The sequence below is a fragment of the Myotis nattereri genome (assembly GCF_964212035.1).
Source record: "Myotis nattereri genome assembly, chromosome: 14".
NCBI classification, from domain to species: Eukaryota; Metazoa; Chordata; class Mammalia; order Chiroptera; family Vespertilionidae; genus Myotis; species Myotis nattereri.
The window spans coordinates 30006388-30033713 of NC_138089.1; the positions used below are offsets into that span (position 1 = coordinate 30006388).

General features: G+C 44.8%; 1 protein-coding gene across 1 annotated transcript in view; it reads right to left on the reverse strand.

Annotated features, from left to right (window-relative positions):
• The window catches only part of ZBTB38 (zinc finger and BTB domain containing 38), a 120952-nt gene extending 105088 nt beyond the window's left edge, over window positions 1-15864 (reverse strand). Inside the window, exon 1 of the mRNA XM_081106129.1 lies at window positions 15625-15864. The gene's annotated coding sequence lies outside the window, so the exon portion shown is untranslated. The remainder of the gene's footprint in view (window positions 1-15624) is intronic.
• Between the last annotated feature and the right edge of the window lie 11462 nt (window positions 15865-27326).

The window sequence follows — 27326 nt, forward strand, 5'->3', positions numbered from 1 at the left end:
GGCAAGCCACTACGAATAACCGGCATGTCTGTTTTTCTTGCTGCTATGTTCCCAGTACAAAACACTGTGACCTACACACAGTAGGCAATAAACTAAATTAATAGTTCTATTCAGTCCCCATTAAACTCATTAAGTCCCATACCTGTAAATACGTTGGTGACTCCTAAACTTATCTCTCTAGCCTGGACTCTTTTCCCGATGGACTCATTGCCATCTTAGCACTTCCATCTTCAAGTCTAATCTTAATGTGTCAAAAACAGAACTCTTGCTTCTCCACCTCCCCAAACTTGCTCCCCTACTCCCCACCCCAGACCAGGCTTTCTAATCTCAGTGGATGGTACCACGTCCAATGTAATGCTCAGGCAAAAACCTAGCAGTCATTCTTAACTGCTCTTCTTCCTCCTTAAAGGTTATAATTTATCAAAAGGCCTTACCAGTTCTACCTTCAAAACATCTCAAATCTAATCACATTTACAGATGACCACAGCTGACCACTCTGGTCCATGACGCTATCTTCTCTTCCCTGGATTCCTACGGAGGCTTCCTAACTTATGTCCCCGAATCTAGTCTACTCCACCTACAATCTTTTCTTCACACAGGAGCCAGGATGATTCTCTAAAATGTGAAGCCAGATCTTACCACTCCCCTGTTCAAAACTCCCCAGAGACTTCCCATCACAGTCAGAATTAATCCCAAGTCCTAACCGTGGTCTAGAAAGCTCAAGTGATCGGGGCCCAGTTTCCTCTCTGATTGCCCTCCACTTCTCTGCCTTGCCAACTCCAGTCTGGTCTTACCAGCTTCTTATGTTCCTTGAACATGTCCAGCAGGCCCTACCTCAGGGCCTTTGCACCTACCGCTCTCTGTCTGCAACATGGCTCACCTGAGACTGCAGCATAGCTCACTCTCTTGCTTTATTCAGGTCTCCTCCTCAGGGAGGCCTTATCAACACTCTTTCTAAAGAAGCCTCCTTAAACTCACTATCAGTGAGCTGCCTCCTCTGCAGCTCACTATTTTCTTATTTTGGTTTATGTTCATTCGTGGTACTTAACAGTCCCTAAATTACAGTATGTGTTTGCTTACTTTTTAATTGTCTCCCTCACTAGGATGTAAGCTCTATGAGGACAGAGATCTCATGTTTGTTTATTACTTTGTTTACTGCTATATTCCTAGTGCTGAGTACCATTTCCAGCATGTTATACAGACTCAATAGATAATTTTGAATAAGTAAATAAATTGATGGATCATTACTACTCATCTGAGATCAAGCCCAGGGTTTGTGCCCTGGCTCTCCACTTACTAACTAAACAGATAAATCACCTAATCTCTCTCTGGCTCAGTTTTCTCATCTATAAAAATGAGCTAGTAATACCTACTGGGAAAGACTGCTGTGAGGCTTAGAGATGGGATGAAAGTGCCTGAGATTAGGCGCTCACTTCACAGACAAATAATTAACCATGAAAGCAAACATTCTTCTTTATGCATTCTTTGGTTAAGGGACCAAGATGATCATCAAACCTGCACTCTTAGAGCCAGAACTTATTGACAGAAAGCGGCACATGAGAGACTCGGGCAGGAAATTAACCCGTTTTGGTGCAGGAGACGCAGGGCTGGATGGATACAGCAGTTGGAGTATCCGAGCTTAGAGATGCTACTTCAGATTCAGGTCAAGGCACCGCTTTGTCCTGGGGACAGCAGCATGGTTAGAGGCAATGATTCAAAATGACCTCGGCTTTTGTCTAATCCGGTCCTGTGACTAGCCTACAGGGGACACCTCACCCAGGGTAGCAATTTCCTCTGCAGCTCTCACCAGGAGACTCACCGACATGGTAAAATACGGTGCTGCTGCTACAAAGCTCAAGCTGAGATGAAACGCACAGTACACACACACACCAAGAACGCCCCACTATACTTGCTTGGTATACAGGTTTCCATATGTGTATGTAAACATACGGAAAAAGGCCTGGAAGGATAGGAACTAACCAGTGACACTCATTTCCTCAGAAAAGTGACGAGGTTACTGGAACTGGAAGCAGCTATCAAAGAAGGCTTCAGCTTTATCTGAAATCGACTTTTTCAAAAAGAATGTATTTCTTCTGTAAGTAACCAAGTTTTAAAACTGCCCAAACAAGATGATACCAAAACACCACTTTTAAAGTAAAGGGAAGCAATTTACTTTCCCCTGACTAGCAGTCCTCAGATGGGGCATCTCACCCCAGAGGGTGTATAGGGATGTTTGCTGGCAGTATTTGACTGCCAGGCTGCTGGCATTTAGTTCCCCAGAGACGAGTGTGAGAGAAAGTCTCACTCCACAAGGTAGCATGCCAGGCACAGCAACAACAACTTGGCTTGGTTGTACTTATAAACTCATCTGTGATCCCTACTTAAGAATTTCCTGTCTGTGATTTGAACTACTGAGATGCCAGCCCACGTTCCATCCGGACATATAAAATGGTAAGTTTTATAACAAATGGGCTAGAGAAGTGAGTTGAAAAGCATGGCAGGTGCTGTGGCCAGGAAGCCCAAGTGGCCTGGGCTTTATGCCTCCTTTCAGGAGTGTGCAAAAACGTTGGGAATAAGGGTTGTCCAGACACCATCCTGCAACTTTGTACTTAGCGAGGGCTTTAAGGCATATGTCCCAGTGAGCAGTAGTCAGGCAAAAGCTGAGAGCCTTGGAGAGAAAGTTGGAGGGCCCTTCCCCGGTGGTTAGCTGTTTTCACACAGGACTGTCTGCCTTCAGACCCCCAGCCCTTGGGGAGCAGCTCTTAGCTCCCAGTAATGAGAGACAGAACGGTGATAACAGGCAAAACGGAAGAATGTGTTCTTTGCTCCCTTTCAATTCCATACTCTCTGACACTACTGTGGGACATGCATCCAACAACAAATATTTATGGAGCATCTGCCAAGTGTCTGGCACTGTGCCAGGTGCTGGGACACAGAGAATGGGACAGATATGCTTACATTCTATTGGCGTAGGCATCATAAACCAGTGATGGCGAACCTATGACACACGTGTCAGAGGTGACACGCAAATTCATTTTTTTGGTTGATTTTTCTTTGTTAAACGGCATTTAAATGTATAAAATAAATATCAAAAATATAAGTCTTTGTTTTACTATGGTTGGAAATATCAAAAAATTTCTATATGTGACACGGCACCAGAGTTAAGTTAGGGTTTTTCAAAATGCTGACACACCGAGTTCAAAAGGTTCGCCACCACTGTCATAAACAGATATATGTAATCAGATGATTTAAAATTTGTTGTTTTTGTTGTTAATCACTTGAGGATATTTTTTCCCATTGATTTTTTAGAGAGTGTAAGGGAGGGGAAGAGACACAGAGAGAGAAACATCGATGTGAGAGAGACACATCGAACATGCCCCGACCAGGGCCAGGGATGGAGCCTGCAACTGAGGTATGTGCCTTTGACCGGAATCTAATCCAGGACCCTTCAGTCTGCAGGCTAACGCTGTATCTGTGAGCCAAACTGGCCAGGGCTCAGATGATGTTCAATAATGATAATTATTATGATGAAACCACATGAGCAATGTGACTGACAAAGACTGGCGGGGACAGCATATAATAGCGTTCAGCAGAGACCTCTCTGTGGGGGGAGCTGAGGCCATGGCCTGGGTTCTGGGGAGAACGATAACTGTGCAGGGGGCCCCTGTGGAAGGCTTATGCCTGTGGGGGCTGTTCGTGTCTCTTCCAGCCCAGCCAGGGCATCCAGCCATCTGGGACAGCAGATGTGGCTCACATCTTGTGGGTGGTCTGTGCTCCTGGGCAGTTCATTGTAAACTCATCACAGGAACATTCATGCTGCTGCTTATTTTATTTGCCAGCTGATTCCACCCACGATTTCACACACATCTGAGAAAGCTGATTTCATATGAATCAAAGGTGTAGGAATAGAGTGTACTGGCAGGTAACTGGCATGGGATTTCAAAAATTATTGTTACTTTAATAATGAACACTTGTATGGCGCTTATTTTGTATCAGGCACTGCTCTTAACACGTTGCAAATGTTAAATCATTTTGTTGTCACAACAAACCTGAATGCCAGACACTGAGGAGTATTATTATCCTCAGTTCTTGCATGAGAACGTGGGACTGTTTCTCCAATCATGGTCCAGCGTCACTACCCTTTATGTAAAGATGCAACTTTGGCTGAGGCCTCATATTTTCTGTTGCCAAAGCAGAGAAACTAGCCAGCAGGCCCCATCCTATGCTGCAAAGTCCATACTGTGAGGAGGAGATGAAGTCTTGGAGGAAGAGCCTTAGAATCATTGATGAAATCTGGCAGTGAAAATATTGGCTGCAACATCACTGTACTTGCCCAGCAGAGGTGCTCAAAACCCGAGCAAATTGCAGTACCGTGTCTGTGTCCATGAAAATGCCAGTCAAGGGATCACTGCCACTCTAGGCATGGTTTTCCCACCACACTTCTCTTGTGCTGGACAACCAGGGCTCCCACCCTTCACCTCCTGCTGCTGGCCTGCCCCATCTGTGCTTCTTGATCCTGCGCAACCCCTCCCTCTCCACTGATTGGGCAGGAAGTGAACCACTTAGCACGGATTGCACCTAGTCAACCCAGGATTGCCCTCGTTCAAATGAGATCTGAGAGGTGATCTGATGGCAGCAGGCTCTGCAGCCAGGAGGACCTGCAGTCTCTGGGCTGGTGGTCACCATAGCACACAGAGGTGGATGAATGACAAACAGACAGGCAGAGAGAGGCAGGGATGCAGGGAGCAATCCACCTGCTGAGTGGCTTTCCCATCCAGTGTTCCATGCCTGGGTGCACCTCACTCACTGTCCTAGGTCTCCTTTACCTATGTCCTTATACCACCACCCCCTCTTCTTATGGAGCTGGTTGGCCTCGGATTCTGTCTCTTGCATACAAACATGGTTTTACTGGAGCAAACAGTATGAGGCCTGGACTGTACACTGTTCCCTGTGTGCCTCACATGGTTCCCTGGGGACTCAAAGGCCTGTGAAGGCCTGTACTGAAGAGACAGGTCTTCTAACCACTTAGATGATTCACAGTGAAGCTTCAATCACTTGTCACCAGAAACGAAAACCTCTAGAATTTAGATGGTCTTAGGCAAGTCCATTTGTCTAAGAAATCCCATTCTACAGGACAGATATTTTTTCTTGGCACTATTATAATGCCAACTCTTTGGGCCAAATACTTCCTTTGCTGATGGCTTTTCAGTGCTACCTGCACGCTCTTTAATGGCGAGCATGATTTTCTCCTCCCCACATTAGGCATGGAAATAATAATAGTGAGTCCAATGGTTTTTGAATTTTCAGCACAGAATCTTTCTTTCTTTTTTTTTTTTTAATGTTACTTGAAATCTCAGTACAGAGCAATATAAGACAAACCACCTCTGGGTTTCTTCTCTCTGTACCCATCCCCCCACTCTCAGCCAAAGGTTCTTCTAGAACCTAGGTGCTCTGGGAACAAACATTTGGTGCACTGCTCAGGGTGGGAGATCCTTTCATCCTATCTCACAAATACCCAGGGGCACCCATTACATGTTATAGACATACTATAGCCCATCCCAAGCTGTGGAAATGCTCTGGAAACAGTGAAATGAAAGACATGTCCCCAACACAAAGGAGAGGAGGGGCAGATAAGATGCCAACAGCCCGCAAACAGAGCCTGTGCCCAGTTACAAGGCGGTCACAAGTACAGTTAGGCCTCCAGGCTCAGAGATGGGAGAAATGGCCAGAGTTAGAGCAGTTGGCAGCTCCACAGAGCTAGTGGCGCTTCAATAAGATTTCAACAGATTTACATAAAAAGAGGAAGTAAACTGAGGGGTAGGGGTAATGGGTGCATCCAGACAGGAGGAGAAGCAACAGTAAGGGTGAAAAAGGGACCAATTAGCTTGTGAATTAGGTCAGATGAGAGGGCATTCCAACTGGGAAAATGAGAAGGGGCCATATTTTGAATGACAGGTTAGGAAAATTCAACTCATCTGGGAGACCAGCAAGAGCCCTGCATGATTCAACTTAGGAGGAAAAACACATTAGGAAAAAGAAAAACAAGATAAGACCAAAATTAGACATCAAGCTGCTCAGATGTGGTGTTTGAAAGACGAAGGGTCAACGGTGATGACACATTTCCCCATTGCTGACTCTCCCCCCAAAAGGGTAACAAGCCTTCTGGACTGGCGAAGGCAAGCTGCATCATCTTCCCCTTACTCATCGGGCATCGCAGAGCATGCTGACTCATTTGAAGCCACCCATTTGCGGACTCTGGGGTCCTGACTCACAAGCCTTCCCAGAAGAATCCTCTCCAACAAGAACACCTGGTCACCAGGCACGTGCTCAGCAGCAGTGAGAACAGTCTGCGACCCATGCTTCTCAGATCTGTTTCCTTCTGTTCAAATTGGGGAAAGGGAAACACCCAAACTCTCTCCCAGCCTCAGCCTGAGCCAACTACGAAACACTTAGAGCCAAAGAATTCAAAGAAAAATGGCCCAAACTATCACAGTGGAGCACACATGCAAGTGCACACAGTCATCCCTGAAGCAGGCATGAGCATCCTTGCTGAACTGGGAAAGGTGGGGGCTGCACTCTATCCGGCCTGCCCCGAAGGAAGGGCCGGATGCTACAAACTTCCGTGGGAATACGGTATAAAATGTTTCCTCACCAGACACAATTTGATGGTGACACATTTGGGCTGGCCAGCTCTCTCTCTCTCTCTCTCTCTCTCTCTCTCTCTATCTCTATCTCTATCTCTATCTCTATCTCTCCCTCCATAAGCGAGAACCCAGAAACATGAAGAGGGCACATTTGGGAGTGGAGATAAGGCATCAAAAGTCTGAATGCCCTACACAAGGCTCATGGACAAGGTGGTGCACAGACACCCTCTTGTCCTAGTCCTCCAGTTCCAGACACTGTGTTCTAAGAGCTCTGCAGGGCGGATGAGAATGACATCATCAGAAAAGGGGACAAGGCAGAAAGAAGAGAGCTGCCCGTACATCCTCTATCAGCAGAGGAAGGTTTTCCAGGAGGTCGCACTGGACTTCCGAGCACCTCCCTCTGAATTCACAGGAGCCTGTTCCTGAGGCTCTGGGGGCCCAGGGGAGGGAGTACCTGTGGTGGCCTTACAGTCAGGAGAGCGTGTCAACCACAGTTCAGCCAGTGACTCAGCACTGTTGGGAAGTTGAGACCACTCTGATGTCACCAGCTGCTGTCAACACTGGACCCACCCGGCGCCGGTCCCACACGCAGGAGGAAACTGTTAAACCAACTTCCTGGTGACTGAGGCCCTCTTCCACAATGAACATGCCATTTCTCCTTCACTGGTTTTCTGTGCCAATTAGTTTTCCAAAATTTATTAATACAATAATGTATACCTGGGTGTTTTTTTTTGTTTTTTGTTTTTTAAATTTCAAACAGAGCCAAAGGCAGTCCAATGGAAAGAAAAGCAAGAGTTTAAGTATAATTTTCTAGTTCTTGGTGCATCCATTTAAGGCAGCATCATATGACTTCATTTTTGTAGATGAAGAAATTAACCTGCTTTGCACGTTCTTCCACTTCTGCTCTCCTCCATCCTGTCCTGCTCCTAACCGCTGGCCTCTTTACCATCACTGCTACATGGCACCGAGGTTTACAACTTCTATGTTCTGTTCTAGAAATATAGGTGTTTGTACTTCATCTAGAGCTCGATTTTTTTTTTTTTTTTATTCCTCACCTGCGGATATTTTTCCACTGATTTTTAGGGAGAGTGGAAAAGAGAGGGGAAGACAGAGAGAAACACTGCTGTGAGAGAAATACATCAATTGGTTGCCTCCTGCATGAGCCCCAACCAGGGCCCAGGTGGGGCAGGAGCCTGCAACCAAGGTGCATGCCTTTGACTGGAATTGAACCCGGGAACCTTTGGTCCACGGGCTGACGCTCTATCCACAAAGCCAAACAGGCTAAGGCTAGAGCTTGATTCTTAAAATTAAAAAAAAACAAAACAATCAGCACTTATAATATTTTGATTGTGCCAGTTGCTCCCTCCAGAGGCAAGTGGAGACCCTCAGAGGAAGACATGCAGATGAGTCACTGAAGTTGTGCTGCCCAAAGGGAAATAAAACAAACTGAGTTGGGAGGAGGACTTGAGGAGGGGATGGAGAGTGTATGAAAGTTATTTTTCCTCGGAAGTTGAAAGCATTTCTCTAACTCTGATCATGAAGGATGGAAGGAACAAAACTAGGGGACCTCATTTACATATTCCTCTGTATTTTTCAAGCACCAACTAGGTGCAGGATACAATGAGAAGCACTTAATATGCATAGGAGAACATTTCTTGCCTACAAAGAGCTCCTAAGGAAGAGAAAGGAAAATCAAAGAGTGTACAAAGAGTGAAAGTTCCTAGAAGGCAGGATTTTTTTTTCTATTTTGTTCATTGTTGCATTTTTTGTAGTTAGACTAGCCAATGACTTAATGAATGAGTGAATGAATGAATGAATGAATGAATGAATGCCAGAGTTAATAGTGGAGGGAGGTTAGGGAATGTGGGAGGGAGAATGAGGGAGGGGGATACCTATGAAGGTCTGGAGGGCAGGTGATTCAGGCTTGAATGCTCAGAGATCGTTCCCAAAGAGAGTTTGGGTTGAATACTGAAGACCAAGTAGGAGGCAGAAATGGGAAGGGAATTCCCAGTAGTGGGATAGAAACAGAAGGTGAGTATGGGAACATGGCAGGAAATGAGGGAGAATGACAAGAGAGAGCATTTCATGACAAGACTGGCTTTACTCCAGGGGTGAGAGGGAGAATCTTGGAGGACTGTCAGCAGGGGAGCAGCATGGTCAGGTCTGTGTTTTAGAGACACCCCTGCTTGGGCAGGGTTGGGGTAGATGGGGCTGGAGGTGGTAGTCCAGCCAGGGGATGAAGCTGTCTCTGGAATGAGACAAGGTAAGAAGCTGAACGAAGGCCTGAGGTTGGAGAGAAGAGATCAGCCCTGAAAAACATGTAGAAGGTAGAATCTGGACAGTTTGGTAGCTGAAGGGCTTTGTGGGTGAGCTCCTGATCTGATGGGGTGGTGGCATCATTCATAAAGAGAGGGAATGAAAGAAGAGCAGTGGGCCCGACCGATGTGGCTCAGTGGCTCAGCGTCGACCTATGACCCAGGAGGTCAAGGTTCGATTCCTGGTCAGGGCACATGTCTGGGCTGCGGGCTCAATCCCCAGAAGGGGGTGTACAGCAGATAGCCAATCACTGATGTTTCTAGCTCTCTCTCCCTCTCCCTTCTTCTCTGAAATCAGTAAGGACCACTGTATGTTGTGTACATGGGATATCCAACTAGTAATGTCTCTATTATTTTTTATTTTTACCCTCAACTGAGGATATTTTTTCTATTGATTTTTAGAGAGAGTGGGAGGGAGGAGAGGAAGAGAGAGAGAGAGAGAGAGAGAGAGAGACAGAGAGACAGAGAGAAACACCGGGGATTGAACCTGTAACTGAGGTACATGCATGCCCTTGACCAAGAATCAAACTCAAGACCGTTTGGTCCGAGGACCAAGGCTCTAATCACTGAGCAACCGGCCAGGGCTGGGGATGTCTTCAGACAGGTGTATCTATTTACATATCAGAGAATTATTGGCAAGTGTGGTAGGTAAAGCCATAGGCAGAAAGCTGTAGGGTAATATGAAAGTGAATGAGAAACACTACCTATCCTATAAGGATGGGCAGACTCAGAGAAGTCCATGAAGTAGACTGGGATTGCTGAACTGGGAGAGGGTGTCACTGATTCAGTGCAGGGTGTATGAATGAATGAATGAGTACAGTGTGGGACAAGGGTAGGTTTATAGTTGTGAGTACTCAGAATACAAAGTTTACTATTGTGTTATTATTTATTAACTACTGTATTATTTTCTATATGAACAAATGTAAACCTACTTTTGTCCCACCCTGTATATCTCATCCCTGCCTCTCCTTCTGGGTTTCCCTCCCTGAAGTAGCTTCAAGCACTAGATTGTAAACTAGAATCTGTCCCCGTTAATCTTGGATTGACAGCCATGAGAGACACAACTTAGTTCTGGATGTGATTATAAAGTTTCTCTAGGATTTTCAGGAAATGCTGGAAGTCAAGCATGGTTTCTCCAACCATGGGTTTCTCTGGTACTTTGTTTTGGTTTTTAAAAAAATGTCTTTTAATTTTAAAATAGTTTAGGTACAGAGAAAAGTAGGAAAGACAGTACAGAGAATTCCCATATATCCAACACCCAAGTTTTCCTATTCTTAACACCTTACCTTGGTGTGCTACCTTCGTGTGCTAATTAGTGCACTAATTCTGATGCATCCTATCTAATAAAAGAGAAACATGGTAATTAGCATACGAACGCTACCCTTCCTATTGGCTAATCAGGGCAATATGCAAATTAACTGCCAGCCAAGATGGCGGCCGGCAGCCAGGCAGCTTGAAACTAACATGAGGCTTGCTTGCTTGAGTGACTGAGGACTCCAACGTTCCCCGCCTGCCGCTGCAGGCCTCTGAGCTGCAACTCTAAGCAACTATGTTACAAATATAGAAGCTAAACAAAACCCCAGAAACCTGCTTTAGTCCGCCGGGCTTCAGCCAGCAGGATCGCAACATTGTTTCAAATACAGAAGGTAAACAAAGGCCAGAAACCTGCTTTCAGCAGTGGAGGCCTAAGAGCTGGAGCCAAGCCTCGAAGCTAAAGCTGGCCCAGAATAAAAAAAGAAAAAAGAAAAAAAGGAGTGGTTGGGAGCTTCAGTCACCCGCCAGCCTGAAAACGGCCCTCAGCCCCTCACCCAGGCTGGCCAGGCACCCCAGTGGGGACCCCCACCCTGATCCAGGACACCCTTCAGGGCAAACCAGCCGGCACCCACCCGTGCACCAGGCCTCTATCCTATATAGTAAAAGGGTAATATGCCTCACAGCACCGGAATCAGCAGAGCCGAGAGGCCTCCCGGCACCAGGATCAGTGTGACAGGGGGCAGCGCCCAAACCCCCTGATCGCCCTGCAGCTCTGTGTGTGACAGGGGACGGGGCCACAACCTCCCTATCTGCCCTGCTCTGTAAGTGACAGGGGAAGGTGCCCCAACCCCCTGATCAGCCCTGCTCTGTGCCTGATAGGGGGGAGCTCCCCAACCCCCTGATCGCCCTGCGGCTCTGTGTGTGACAGGGTGCAGCGCCCCAACCCCCTGATCAGCCCTGCTCTGTGGGTGATAGAGGGTGGCGCCCCAACCCCCACCCCATGGGCCCTACTCTGTGTATGATGGGGTAGAGCCATAACCTCCCCATCAGCCCTGCCCTGAGTGTGACATTGGCGGCGCCCCAACCCCCTGATCCGCCCTGCTTTGTGTGTGACAGGGGGCAGTGCCCAAACTCCCCTATCAGCCCTACTCTGTGAGTGACAGGGGGGAGCTCCTCAACCACCTGATCGGCCCTGCTCTGTGCATGACAGGGGGGAGCTCCCCAATCCCTTGATGGGCCCTGCCCTGAGTGTGATAGTGGCAGTGCCCCAACCCCCTGATCGGCCCTGCTCTGTGTGTGACAGGGGCGGTGCCCCAACTCCCCTATCGGCCCTACTCTGTGAGTGACAGGGGGGAGCTCCTCAACCACCTGATCGGCCCTGCTCTGCGCGTGACAGGGGGGAGCTCCCCAACCCCCTGATGGGCCCTGCTCTGTGCATGACAGGGGGCAGCGCCCCAACCCCCTGATTGGCCCTGCTCTGTGTGTGACAGGGGGTGGCGCCGCAACCTCCCCATTGACCCTGCCTTGAGTGTGACAGGGGACGGTGCCCCAGCCCCCCAATTGGCCCTACCCTGAGCGTGACTGAGTGTGGCATCGCAACCTCCCTATCCGCCCTGCTCTGTGCATGACAGGGGCAGTGCCCCAACTCCCCAATCGGCCCTGCTCTGAGCCCAACCAGGGGCTGCACCTATGGATTGGGCCTGCCCTCTGCCAGCCAGGAGCAGGCCTAAGCCAGCAGGTCGTTATCTCCTGAGGAGTCCCAGACTGCGAGAGGGCACAGGCCGGACTGAGGGACCCCCCCCTCCCCCCCTCCCCCCCTCCCCCGAGTGCACAAATTTTTGTGCACCGGGCCTCTAGTTATTAAATAACGTCCATACATTGTTCAAATTTCCTTAGTTTTTAAGCAATGTCCTTCCGTTGTTCTAGGAAAGCACCCAGGACACCACATTACATTTGGTTGTCATGTCTCCTTGGGCGCCTCTGGGCTGTGATAGTTTCTCACATTTTCTGTTGTTGATGATCTTTCCAGTTTTAAAGAGTACTGGTCACGTTTTATAAAATTTCACTCAGTTTAGATTTTTCTGATGTTTTTCTCATTATCAGACTGGGGTTATAGGTTGTCAAGAGGAAGCCCCAGAGGTCAGGTGCCATTTTCATCATATCATATCATATCATATCATATCATATCATATCATGGTATATGAGTTATCACAGTTGATGTTGATGTTGGTCACCTGGCTGAGTCCTGTCTGTCAGGTCTCTCCACTGTACAGGTACTCCCGCCTGCCCCCCCCCGCCCCCCCCCCCCCGCCCCGCCCCGCTGCCAACACACGCTGTGCTCTTTGGAAGGTCACTATGTGCAGACCGCACTTATGGAGTAAAGCGTTTCCTTTCCCCTTCTTGAGGGGGGAGGAAATTAGCTTTCTAAATCTCACCCTGCCTTGCCCTGGCCGTTATGGTTCAGTTAGCTGGGCATCGTCCTGTGCACCAAAAAGTTGCCGGTTTGACTCCCAGTCAGGGCACATGATGGGATTGCAGGCTGGATCCTTGGTTGGGGGGAAGCCTGGAAGGATGTCTTGTCTAGGGGCCCATCTGGCAAGCCCTCCTGAGTATATTTGTTGCTGTTCTGGTTGTCTACTGAATTGTCATGCATGAGGCTGGCCTAACTTAAAAGTCAGGAATAAGTTAAGAACCTCCAAAAGGGGAGGAATCGGAAAGAAGTACTTGAAAAAAATAATGATGTGTCATTGTGTTTTGCAGATAATGTCCTTCTTTGTTACATTAACAGCACTCACTTCTATAAACCAAGAGTTTCAAAATAAAGGCACACAATGTGATCAGAGACTATATCACTATAAAAAAAGTAAGGTAAAGAATTTCACCCTGGCTGGATGGATCAGTTGGTTGGAGCCTCATCCCATACACCAAAGATTGCCAGTTTGATTACCAGTCAGGGCACATATACAGGTTGCAGGTTGGGGCATATATGGGAGGCAACTGGTCGATGTTTCTCTCTCACATCAATGTTTCTGTCTCTCTCTCCTTCCCTTCCTTTCTAAAAATCAACAAACATATTCTTGGGTGAGGATTAAAAAAAAAATTTTTATACCAAGATTGTAGGAAAGAAGACTATAATTTAAACACACAATGACACTCCAACAAAAATACTTGCCATGTGAGTAAGGAAACTTAGCATAATAATTTTTTATAACTTAATAAAAAAATTATTGTATTCTGGTAAGATAAGACCCTATCACCCTACTTTGGTTTCCTCCAGAGTAAGGAAAAGCAAGGAGGTAACAAACATAAACTGTTTTTCTTTTTCACTCGTTTTTACTCCTTATTGCCTGGACTTTGAAGTTCAATGTCATGTAAACATTAACCAGCTTCTTAAATAAAACCACAAAGAGCAAACTGTGACCTGAGCATATGATTTATCTAAATACTTTCCCATGAGCTCTAAGGATTCTAATTTTCTCTCTGCCAGCCTGTCTCTATCGCATAGAATTAGCTTTAAAATAGTCTTGACTTATCATCATTATTATTGTAATTGAAGTGTTTTCCAAAGAATTTCTATCAGAGATGATTACAGATGAAAATATCTATTAAGTTGCTTTTTAAATATAGTTCAGGTAAAAAGTAGTAACTAGATTTTATTTTAATTTTTTTTAAATTAAAAAAAAAAATTTTTTTTTTTTAAATAGCAGTACAAATGGGCAAAAGTGATCACACTGGCTGAAGTTTGGAACCCACTGAACTCTTGCATTAGTCAGTTTCACAGGTCCAGCTTACTGCACACAGAAAGCCTGAATCATCTTCTTATAACTTTGGGAAGAACCCACAGCAGCTAAGATGGTACTTTTATGTGTTTTTGCTAGTCACCAGTCACCATCTAAACCAGCGGTTCTCAACCTGTGGGTCGCGACCCCTTTGGGGGTCGAACGACCCTTTCACAGGGGTCGCCTAAGACCATCGGAAAACACATATATAATTACATATTGTTTTTGTGGTTAATCACTATGCTTTAATTATGTTCAATTTGTAACAATGAAATTGGGGGTCACCACAACATGAGGAACTGTATTAAAGGGTCAAGGCATTAGGAAGGTTGAGACCCACTGATCTAAACACATTAGCAACAGTTTTCCTTTATAATACAATTGTCCTGATTACTAGAGTCTAAATCACTCAGGCAAATCCTTGAAAACAAATCACATGTCTCATGAACACAATCTTTGCAAGACGGGTCTGAAAAAGGGAGGTTTCTCTGCATTTGCTTTGGATATGTTTTTAGATTTCCTCCTAGGCTACATTTTATTTGCCACAAATTATAAAATAATATAAGATTATAGTGACATAGCCTAACATTAGTTATGTTGCGGAAAAATCTAACCCTTAGTTTTAAGATCTTGGCTTTATAAAAATGATCTGTCTCACTTGTTCCTCTCTACCTCCACCATGGTGGGGTGTTCTTTCGTGATGTATGTGTCATTTAGAGTTGGCTTGCTGGGCCTGAATTGTGTAGCCCATATGATATCAAATAACTGCAAGACTAATATTAAGAAGATGCTAATTTCCTTAATATTTTATCTGCACCAAGATGGTTTTCTTTAACACATAATTACATATGTTTGGACGTTTGGTGAATTATTATGTGGTTGATCCCTCTCAACTGCAGGAAGCCTAGATATTTGTAAATTTCCTCGGTGCACCATTTCTGATTAGTTGACCTTTTCTAAATACCAAACCGACCAGTTGCCATCAATTCTATCACTTTCCTGATCACCTTGCATTTATCCATAAATAAAGCTCTTGGTTGTTTTAATTTGCTTTTGAGAATTGGGCATAGACAAAACAAATGACTATCACATCACAGAGTTTTGAATTTATCCTAAAATGTAACCACTGTTATTTATCGTTATGCCTAAGTTCCAGAGTATATTTGTTGCTATTCTGGTTGTCTACTGCTCTTTTACCTGTATAAATACACCCTTCATTTTACAAAGTGACTTAATTTGTTTTATTGATTCTAGGTGTCAGTGACAATGGACTTGATTAACTTTGAAAACACAACTGTTATCGTCATATTATTTCTGAATAATACATTCACATCCTTTCCATTCATGCTAATTCTTTAAGTCTCTTCCTCTCTCTCTTTCCCTCCTACCTTGCTTTCCTTCCTTCATCAAACATTTATTGAGAATCTACATGTCAGGCACTATGCTAGATGTAGGGAATCAATGATGGATAAACTCTCCGTCTCCCATGAAGCTATTTATTGATTTAACACCTTTCTTTCCTGTTTATTCCAAAGGTCATGTGTAGAAAATACACTAATGAAATTCACGGGAAAGAAAGCAAACATGGGCAGCTTTCACTGAGTTGGAAAAAAAAAATAATAAGTCACCAACCTTTAGCTGTTCCAGAGTAATCTTTCTTCTGTTGGGGCTCTGGTTATATCAACAATTCTTTTCTCCAAGAACTGGCCCTGGGGAGGGCATTCCTCCTCTTCTAGCATAAGTAACATTGGGTGGGAATACTTGGATGGACACCAGTTTGATGAAACCCAGAGCAGCAGGAGAGCCTTCCTAGAAAACATAGATGCCCACACTCGTTTGGTGTGGCTGTTTGAGGCCTCTGGTAGAGAGCTCCTGTGGAAAACCACAAATGCACAGGAAATTGGACAAAATCAGATAAAGGCAAACCATTAAATGACACACGTACAGAAAGGAAACAGTTAAGAATTAACCCAAATTCATTTAAGGCTATAAGAGCGAGTGGTGCAACGGTTTAGTTAATAAATAGCTAGTCTCCAAAGCTAGCGTATTTGAACCAAATGACTAAGGGCTTTCATAGCTATGAGGGGGCAGGTGGATGGAGAAATGAAACCATCACAGAGAGAATCATAAGTTGCTGTGAGAAGTAGGAGCAGGCACTGTAAACTAGACCATCATAGATCTGGACATCTATTGCTCTCTACATAATCATGCATACATCTATTGATAATTTCATTAAATACTTGTTGAGTTCTACTGTTTTTAGATTATGGTGTTGAGGATACAGCAGTGAGAATGCCCTCATGGACCTTAAAATTCAGCAATATGTGGAAGGCACACTGAATAATCAACTGGAATTTAGGTAGAGATTCTACAAGGAAAATGGCAATGTTCAAACTTGAGTCTGAGTTTGGCTAGTGTTTTGAATACCAGAGCTCCAAAAACCTTCCAGTGGAACAAGCTGTCTCTTACCTCCTCATCCTTTCCCTAGTCTGAGGTTGTCTCCCCGCCCCTTTTTTTTTATTCTCTCAGCTTAGAAAGACCTGTCATGTCTGTAGGCTCTGGTCCATCTGTACTCAGGCCTCCAGGCCCCTAATTTCTAATTTCTTCACTCTTTTTGACTTCTACAAATTGAGTTCAAGTTCCTGGACATCCAGATTCAATATTTTCCCAACATCCTCTAATTAACTGATCAATACACATGATCCCACTCAAAACACCCTAACCTAGCCCTGAAGAACTGGAGTGTGGAGTAGGATGGCCTGGGCAGTGCCTAGGGAGTGTAGCCGGGGACAGAGGTGAGCAAACCCAAATGTAAGAATAGTTCATAGGAATCTATTTGTAGGGACATGTTGCTTCTAGGAAGACATTCCCAGAAATACTTCATCCTATATTGTGGTTTGGAGATACTTTAGTGGTAAAAGTAAATAAAATTAGAAAAAAGACCACTTGTAAATTCAAACAAAACAAAAAATATAGGATGGAAAACTACTTGTGGAAAGTGACCATCACTGGAGAGAACAGAGAAGGAGAAACTGAGGAGGAGGGTTTTATCATTGTGTCTCCAATACTATGCAAGTGGGGAGAGGACTGGTCTTCTGGTCCATCTGGAAGGCATATCCCATACAAGAGACATGTAATATCATAATTTAATTCATTTATTCATTCCCCCAGTTTTTGTTTTGTTTCTTGAGCATATACTGTGTGGTCCAGATCCCATTGAAGATAACCCACCAGACAAGATAATGTCTTCCCTCTTTGAGCTCACAGCCTAATGTGAAATGCAGGATTATAAACAACTAATTAAAATACTATAAATTAGGGTTTTTGATTCAAGGTTCCTTGGGACCTCAGAAGGTAGGCAGTCCCATACTTCGCAGAAAGATCAAAGAAAGCATTCCCAAAGAGGAGACCTTTCTGGAGACTTCCAAAGAACAGGGTTTTTCCATGGTGGAATTTGTTGTGTGTGTGTGTGTGTGTGTGTGTGTGTGTGTGTGTGTGTCTTAGCTCTTCCTAATGGGAAAAGATTGTTTAGAACTAGTCTACACGAATAGTACAGTTTTCTTGGCAAATATAGCTCTCACTGTTAAACTAAAATTCCGGTTCATTTTTAGAATCATATGGAAATCACTCACTTGGGCCAGAATTGAAAAAAAGTTTTTGAATCTCCAAAGTCAAGGGCTAAATCCTTAAGCAGCATTAGAAGACATAGTAACTGAGAGACCTGGCCTGATTGGCCAGACATCCTTACTTCTCTTTCCCAATTTATGATTGGTAACTGGCTCAGCCTGGGAGCTTTAGAGCCATGTAAGAGCAAGCTCCACCTTTCCTGAACAAAAAGTAAAATGTGTATGGGCGTGCAGCAGGGGCTCTTCCGCACTTAAAGGAAGCACTTCCAAATAGTTCTCAATAATAGCGGGAGGACTTGAATTAATTTTTATTTTCCCTGGTGCCTAAGCCTTCATACCTGAAGGCCCTGTCTTAGTTTGCTAGGGCTGTAATAACAACATGCCACAGGTTTAAACAACAGAAATTAATTTTCTTATGTTCTGGAGGCTGGAGGTCCAAGATCAGGTGTCAGCAGGGTTGGTGTACTCTGAGGTCTCTCTCCTTGGCTTGCAGATAGCTGTCCTGTTACTATGTCCTAACATGGCCTTTTTCTCTGTGTGTACACATCCCTAGTGTATCTTTTTGTACTCAAACTTACCGTTCTTATAAAGAGACAGGTAAGTTTGAATTGGGGTCCACTCTCATGGCCTCATTTTAACGGAATCACCTCTTTAAAGGCCTATCTCCAAATGCAGTCACATTTTAAAGTACTAGAGGCCTGATGCACGAAATTCATGCAAGAGTAGGCCTTCCTTTCCCCAGCTGCCGGCACTGGCTTCCCTGTGGCACCTGGGACCCGGGCTTCCCTCATAGCCCCAGCTTCCTCTGGAAGGTCATCCGGAAGGACGTCTGGTCTAATTAGCATATTATGCTTTTATTATTATAGATTAGGATTTCAACATGTAGATTTGGGGGGGACACAATTCAGTCCATAACAGCCCGCCTCTGCAGATTCTTGCTGTCTGATTGCCTTGTGATTCATTGTGTGGAAAGCAATATGAAGCACAGAGAAAGCCAGTGACCATTGGGCCCTCTACTTCATGAGAGAATGCCTACCTCCAACCAAGAGAGAAGTGGAAGTCTTGGGTTCTGCACCCCTTATGCATACCTGCACTATATTGCAGAGAGAACCTCCTTTCATGGCCTTCCAGTATCTCCCTGACAGTTTCTACTAGAAACAGTTCAAATGTCTCTGTATTTTATACCTTAGGACAGGGGTGGGCAAACTTTTTGATTCGAGGGCCACAATGGGTTCTTAAACTGGACCGGAGGGCCGGAACAAAAGCATGGATGGAGTGTTTGTGTGAACTAATATAAATTCAAAGTAAACATCATTACATAAAAGGGTACAGTCTTTTTTTTTTTTTTTTTTAGTTTTATTCATTTCAAACGGGCTGGATCCGGCCCACAGGCCGTAGTTTGCCCACGGCTGCCTTAGGATGACATGGGAAAGATACAAACAATGACTACCAGAGGCTTCAGACTAAGGAGTCTTCAAAGATCTCAGGTTGGTTTTATAAGCAAACTACAATGTGCAAACAGAGTCAAGGGGAGAGGAAGTAAAAGCACTCTGCAAGGCACAGTTCGCAGCACTATGAAAGTTACTGTTTCCTGTTTGCTAACAAACCTCATTCTTCCACAGGGGCCTTGCTCAGCATTAACAGGTCCTGTTTGCCAGTGGCTCTGGGTCAATTTACTGAAAACCAGTTGTTTCCATTTCACCTTGTAGTCTGGGCCAATCCCACCCCTTCCCTTCTTGTCCTTCTCAACAACTTTCTCCATTGTTTCTAATCCTTCCATTGTCATGTGTTTTCACTTTCCCCAATCCTTTCAAGTACTTCTTGACTTCTCAGGCCTTTGTCACTTTCCCACTTTCTTTATCAATCATGGTCCTAAGTCACTCCCAGAACCACAGACCCCTCCCTTTACACCCCAGTCTTTAGCCCCTCGCATTAAATCCATTTCCTCTAGTCTAGACCCTTCCATTACATCAAGCATGTCAAACTCACAGCCCGCGGGCTGCATGCGGCCCATAACGAATATTTTTGTGGCCCAGCCAATATCATGGTATGTAAGAAATGTTTTAATAAAAATCTTGTAACTTAATTTTTACAATATCCTGTTATACATTATTAATAACGAACCACAACGTTCGCTAATGACTGATTACTATAATCGTGGTGCATTCATTTCCCTTACGTGCCTTAAAAGCACAGGTGCACCATTTCTCTCCACTAATATTAGCAGCGAATATTTTAGCAGCCAATTGCCACGTTATTAGTCTTGGACTGACTTGTTTGGTGGGCACAACAGGAAATATTTCGCTTTCGGAGAACAAGAAAATTAGGTCCATTTGCGTTACGCTTATTAATCTGTGCAGTTATTCAGTGTCTGGTAAGGTAATGTTCAAGAAAAAATATTAATTTTTATTAAAATGTTGTATTATTTAATGTTAACGATTACTCATTTATTTCAGCTCTTTGTATTCAGCATGACTCTATTGAAATAAACCTACGTTTCTATAAAAATTGAAGCTTTTGTTTTTTTGCGGCCCACATAAACTTAAACCTTGTTCATTTGGCCCGTGTTAGCCTTTGAGTTTGACATGCTTGCATTACATCCATTCCCCTAGCACCTCCCACTAGTCCTTGACTCTCCCACTACCTCAAAGGGAACACAGGAATTTAATGGTGATAAATAAAGCCCAATTGCCTATCAAAAACACTGTACCAATTTGTGCTCACATCAACAGAGAATTAGATGAAAGGGCTTGATCTCAGAAACCTCTTTACCAACACTATTACTCTTTTATAACTAGCTGATAATATTTTTGTGAAAATAAACATCTTACTGCTGTTTTATCTTGTAATTTTCTTACTAGTAATGTTGAAAATCTTGTCATATGTGTTTTGGTTAACTGTATTTCTAATTCTGTGAATTGCCTGTTCGGATTTGTCCATTTTTCAATTGGGTTGCCTTTTTTTTTTTTTTGATTTATATATTTGGATTATTAGACTCTTATCATTTATATATCTTATGAATATTTTCTCCTTGATGTCCTTGTCTTCTAACTATCTGGGCTGACAGGCTAAATATTCCTTAAAATGCTATTAAATGAGCCTGGCTGGCTTGGCTCAGTGGTTGAGTGTTGACCTCTGAACCAGGAAGTCACAATTCAATTCCCTGCCAGGGCACATGTTGCTTTGCAGGCCCAATCCTCTCAGTGTGGGGCATGCAGGAGGCAGCCGATCAATGAGTCTCTCTCATCATTGATGTTTCTCTCTCTCTCTCCCTCTCCCCTCCTCTTTGAAATCAATAAAAAATATATTTTTTTAAAAAGGATTCCATCCAGTATGAATTCCTATAAATTTTATAAGGCAAAAGAAACAAGTAAATATGGTGCATTGATCAGTGAATTGGATTTCAACAAATGGGTCTGCTTCCTTTCCAGTATATCTGTCTTAAAATCTCACAACTGCATTTCTTAGTTTTATATATGCATTTCCCCTTCATATCAATTACCTTTCTTTTCTTTTTTAATCACACAAGCAAAATATTTTATTGTGGAAAGATTTAAAATATGCAAGTGTATAGACAATAGTAGCAGACATTTTTTTCTGCCTACCCAATAGTCATTCCCCCTTCATCCAGCTCAGATTTTGTTCAGGCAGCCTCTCAAACTTGTTAATTCGATTATGTAATTCTCTAGTTTTACTATTTGATTTATGAATTTCTGAAAAAGTTACATTAAGGAGAGAGGTGGGATAAATCAAAAAACCTAACCTCAGGTCCTTCAGTGAGACTGAGGGGCCTGGAACTATGGGGGAAGGGGGGGGGTGAGCATACAGGGAGAGGTTTACATTTAACAGTATAGTGAACCTGCCTTTGTATCTGTTGTGGTTCCAGTTAGAAGGTGCTCAGATAAATTCCTAAAAGGGGTCTAACATGGATTCTGAGTGGGGCAGTTTTCAGAACTGGTGGACTGGCAAGCCCAGTAGACATCTACTCTTATGAGAGTGTTAGGGGAGAGAACTTGGCATGCGATATGACATAGGACAGATGTTGGTATCTTGCCTGACCCTAGGGAAGACAGGGACTAAGCCAGAAGCAGAGAACGTCTTTTTATGAGGGACTTTGTGTGACTTAAAATGGCAGTCTTGTTAATGTGGTGAGATTGCCGATGTGGCTAGAGGTCTGGGGACTAGCTCTCAGGTTACAAGTAAAATATCACAAATATGTTGCAGACACAGATTCAGAGAGCCATGAAATGTGCACAAAATTCTTTAGAGCCAAAGAATGCACATTCACGTCCAATATAGCCAAGGAATATGCTGCAGAATAGGCACGATTCTTACATAGAAGCAGTGGACTCTTCTTCCACATGTTCTTTTAATTTTTTTCTTATAAAATATTTCGTACCTCATATAACTTAATATGTAAGAGATAAAGAAGGCTAATAAACATCAATCATCTGGCTTGAGATAGAACATTATAAATCTCTTTGAAGACCCAGGTATGTTTTTTTATTTAATACCCTAAACTGAAAACTGAACCCCACATCTTCACTTTGTATGTCATTGGCAGAGCTGCACCACATGCTCATACCCACACATATTATTTCAGTGGTGACAGGACCATCAGGATTGCTTAAACAAGAGTTTTTTAAATTTTTTGGTTTGCAGACCCCTTTACATTCTTAAAAATTATTGAGGACCCCAAAGAGCTTCTGTTTATATTGGTTATATCTAGCAGTAATTACCATATTAGAAATTAAAACAGAACTTTTAAAAATATATTCAATTCATCTTAAAAATCCAATAATAAATCCAATACATGTTAATACACATGTGCATGCGCACACACACATTAAAAAAACACACACATATTTTCCAAAACAAAAAATAATTAGTGAGAAGAACCTCACTGTTTTACATTTTTACAAATCTCTGTTTGGTTCGGTATCTGCTTCTGCATTCCAGTCTGTTCTAATGCTGTTTTGGTTGAAGTACATGAAAAAAATTTGGCCTCACAGGGATATGTAGTTGGAAATGACAGGAGTGTTTTAATAGCCTTTTCAGATAAGCATGGATACTCTTTTTTGATAATATGCCAAAATACAAAAACAATAGCTTCATTCTGGTTAGTAGCAAGGTGGAATCTAAAACTGTATCGATGAGCTTTTCAAGCTGTTACAACAAAAACCCGCTGGGCCGTTTTGAATTGGAATACAGTTTTTATCCCTGCACCCTGGTTCTGTCATTTCATGAAGGTCGTTTGGGAAACACTGGGTGAGTAAGTGACGTGTTATTAAAACATGCCCACGAATTCTTGGTACCCTTCCCTTTAAGAGGCGGAGCGCACTTACCCTCTCCTCGAGTGTGGGCTGCACGTATGACTCACTTCTAATGAACAGAATGTGGTGGAAATGACACGGCGTGTCTTCGGAGAGTCCATCATAAGGCTTCTAGCTTCCTCCCTCTCTCTCGGGTCGCTTTGCTCCGGGGGAAGCTGGCTGCCATGTTGTGAGGATACACACAGCCCCGTGGAGAGGTCCAGGTGGTGAGGGACTGAGGCCACTTGCCAACAGCCATGTGAGTGTGCCTCTTGGGCGCAGACACTCTAGCTGCCTGCAGCCAAGCTTTCAGATGCCTGCAGCCTCAACAGGCATCTTCACTGCAGCTGCAGGAGAAACCCTAAGTCGGAACCGTCTACCGAAGTCAAATTCTTGACCCACAGAAATTGAGAGATAATAAATGTTTATTGTTTTAAATCACTATGTTTGGAGTAATTTGTTCTGCAACAACAGATATCTGAATTACGCAGATCTTCCCAATGTTGGCACGTTATTCAATGTAAGAAAAGAAAAATCACACTTGCAGGTATCATCACCTAGTTCATCAGAAGCATCTTCTAAACATTGGGAAACTGTCAAGTTATGTGGCAGATGTGGTTTTCAAAGTTCTAATTTATGCTTGAAAGGCCAAATTTTATCATTAGCAACAAATAATGTCAGTTATTTCCCTTGAAGTGACAATCTCATTTTGTTCACTCGGTGGAAAATGTCTACCAAACACCAAGTCCAAATAATCACACTGTCAGTCATCCCAGTAAAAGAGGTGTGTTTGGGGAGTGCAGTTCAGCTGGCATATTGAACGAGCACAGGATTGCTCTTCGCCAACCAAGTGATACCTATGGCTACCTCCCCAGGAGGAGGACTCCCACTGCCAATAGCATAACAATACCTGCCATCAGGACCAGCAGTGCCAGGACATCAACCCACGCCATAGTCTGCAGGTGTTGGGGTTGCCAAGGGAGACAAGACTCACACAGGCACTGGAAGGAGCAACACTTGACTCACCTAGAGAAGAGAAAGAGCAAGATCAGCTTCAATAGGGAATTTCCCCCATGGCCAGCATGCATGCACTGCATGTACGCCTCTTTGGCTACAACTGAAGGACCCCCCCCCCCCTTCCCTCCCTACTAGGAACAGATAGAGCAATAGGGCTGGTCAGGTGCCATATGACACACATGCTTTAGCAGAAGGAGGAAGTACACATCAAGTTCAGAACAGGGAAAGATGTCCCCAAAGAGAGGTGGCCAGCACGGGCTGTGAGAGCCCTTTCTCTTGGTAAGGAAATGCTCTGGGCACAAGGCATATTCTTATGCAACTGTACAGGGGTTGACAGACTGCATATGTGGTTGCTTTTCCCAGCACTTTTCCTCAAGACAAATATAGAACACTGGTCTGCAGCAGACTCGCTTTACGCCTATTTTTCATCCTGCCACACAGAATATGGAAGGACGTGTACTCAAGGTTCAAAGTTTAGTATAATGACTACTTTTAACAGCTTCACTAAGGACATTCTTAAGTGAAATTGGCTCTCCCTCCCTCCAAGAGCATTGGTGAAAAACACAGTAACTGCAAATATAGCTCAATGCCCTTGCCTTGATTCATGCCAAGGTGCCAGCAGTTTTACATACCATTTTATTTATTTAAAAAGTTTTCTTTATTTATTGATTTGAGAGAGAGAGGGAGATTTGTTGTTCCACTTATTAATGCAGTCATTGGTTGATTCTTGTAACTGCCTTCACTGGGGATTGAACCCAACTTTAGTGAATCAGGACAATGCTCTAACCATCTGAGCTTCCCCACCAGGGCCTACATACCATTTTATTATTTTTAAAAAATACGTTTTTATTGATTTCAGAGAGGGAGAGAAACATTGATGAGAAACATCCATTGTCTGCTTCCTGCACGCCCCCTATTGGGGAGGAGAGTACACATCATTTTAAACCTAAATGTCAATACAACGAAAAATGCAAATAAATCTTTGCATTACTGTGAAACAGTTTTAATCTTGCAGATCCCGGAAAGGCCCCCTGGGACCTCCACCGCTAGCACGGAGGAGCGTGGCAATGTTGAGAAACCTGGAATTACTAGCAGAAGGCGGGGTAAGTGGTTGGAACTCCACAAGCCCACGGGCAAGTGCTGACTGCACTGAAAATGTCTGGAACAAAACTAAAGGACTGACTCCTGTCTCTCATAAAGACACAGAGCTCTGAAAGATGTGTGCATCCGCTGCCTGCCTAGCGATGCACATATTTCTTCCCTCTGAGATCCACAGTGATGACAGGTCACAGCCCCTCACTCCTGCACCCGGTGCCCTAACCCTCCTCTTTTGGCCCGGTAACTTTCAGCCCAAATGCCCCGCAGCGGTTCCCTCTCAGTCCACTCCTTCCCTCCGATGCTCCAGGCTCCCTGTGCCCATCCCAGTGCCTCAGTTGCTCATTTCCAGGTCGGTGACCTAAGCGGCCTCTGAGGGGGGATGAGGCACAGGCAGGAGGACCCCAGGCACTGCCGGGGTCTGAGGAAGGAGGCTTTCTCCAGGACCCGGGCCTCTGAAACGCAGCGGATGGGCTGGATAAAGCCACCGGCCCGTGTCACAGGAGCCACAGAGCTTCCCCCTCCCCGCTACTGTCCACACCGCCCCACCCCACGGCTCCCACTCCTGCGGCCATGGCTGCAAGTGGCAGAAGAGCTGAGGGACTCACACGTGGAGCCCTGTGGGTCATGCCCTTAGGGCCAAGGTCTTCACTTCTTCCCACTGGGAATCAGGCAATGCGGGGCTGAGAACAAGGGGTCCCAGGAAATATGTGCGTGAGCTCTTGGCCTCTGTCTCCAGAGACGCCCGGAGGTGGGCAGAGAGTTTGCAGCGGCTACAGGCCGACGAAGCGGGAGCAGCAGACCGACTGCGGGCGGCTGGCGCGGCGGAGGGGATCAGGACACCGCGCAGCGGAGCGCGGGAAGGGCTGCGGCCCGGTCCTTTCCCCGGAGCTCGCGTCTCTCTGACTCAAGCACGACCCCTGGAGGCAAATAGGCCGCGGCACCTCGCAGAGTTATGCGCCTTCAGAACCCGTCTCTACTGCAAGGTTTGCCTCATTTCCCGCCTTGGAAAAAAGAGCGCAGTTCCGGAGTAGGGACTCCAGGAGAGTTCTGGGAAATGGAGTCTAGGTCAAGAGGATTCTGGGAGTCGTAGTTCATGCTGTTCATTGCGCATGCGCATTTCTGTTTTTACAGCGGGGATTCTATTGCTCTGGGGCGTGGGGCAGGCGGCCAGGGACAGGGAAGAGACCTGTGCATCCAAGCCCGGCCGGCCTCGGACCGTCTGCTCTTCAAGTTCCTTGTCCAGTGGGGAGGGGGCCCGGGGTGGAATGTGACAGATGGACTTGGGTGCCTGTCAATTACAATGGCCAGTTACTAGTATAATTGGGCAATTACAGCGGCATGTGATAACTCAGAGATGCAGGACCTAGCGGCATCGTGTTACTGTCAGAAGAGGCATCTGAGTCGAAATTTTGGTAACACAGGCTGAGGGGAGACACACCCAAATTCTGGGGCCTCGAGAGTGCAGTCACACGTGAGCAAGGCTATGACCTGGAAAGGACCCCTGAGACACAGACTGTAGATGTAGAGATGGGCGCTATCCCCTGACATTGTAAAGCTGTTGTTGGTTTAGGCAGGGGTGCGCTGTGACCCTAACATCATATTACTGAGGTCACTGTGGCTGTCCCCTTCAGAGAGTCTGCAAATCTGATATGCCATGTGATGACACTGACACCCCTTTTTCTCTCTCCCAGGCGTGCAGGAAATGCAACACTGCCGTCTCAGTACAGCCCCTTCAGCGTTGTACTATATTGCATGTAATGAAGCTGCAGAGGTAAGTGGGCGCCAGGTCATGAAGGGCCTTGTGAGTCAGCTGAGGGAGCACAGATTTTCTCTAGAAGGCAGTGGAGGGCCAAGGATTTTGAACAAGGAGTGGCATGGTTTGATTTGTGCTGACACAAATGTACAACCTATATATGTTGGAGAGAAATATTGAGTATATATTTAGTATGTATTAGTAAGCCATCATAGGTCCTTAAATTTGGCCCTGTGAGAAATGTTCACTATAATGGTACAGGAGTCTCCTACTTATCCGTGGTTTCACTTTCCAGTTTGTTACCCATGGTCAGCCATGGTCCAAAAATATTAAAGGGAAAATTCAGGAAATAAAAGATTTATATGTTTTAAATGTCCCACTGTTTTGAGTGATATGGTGAAATTTCGCACCATCCTGCTCCATCTCACCCAAAATATGAGTCATCCCTTTGTCCAGTGTATCCACTACTCGCCTGTAATCTCGGTTATCAGATGGACTGTCGTGGTATCACAGTATTGTGTTCAAGTC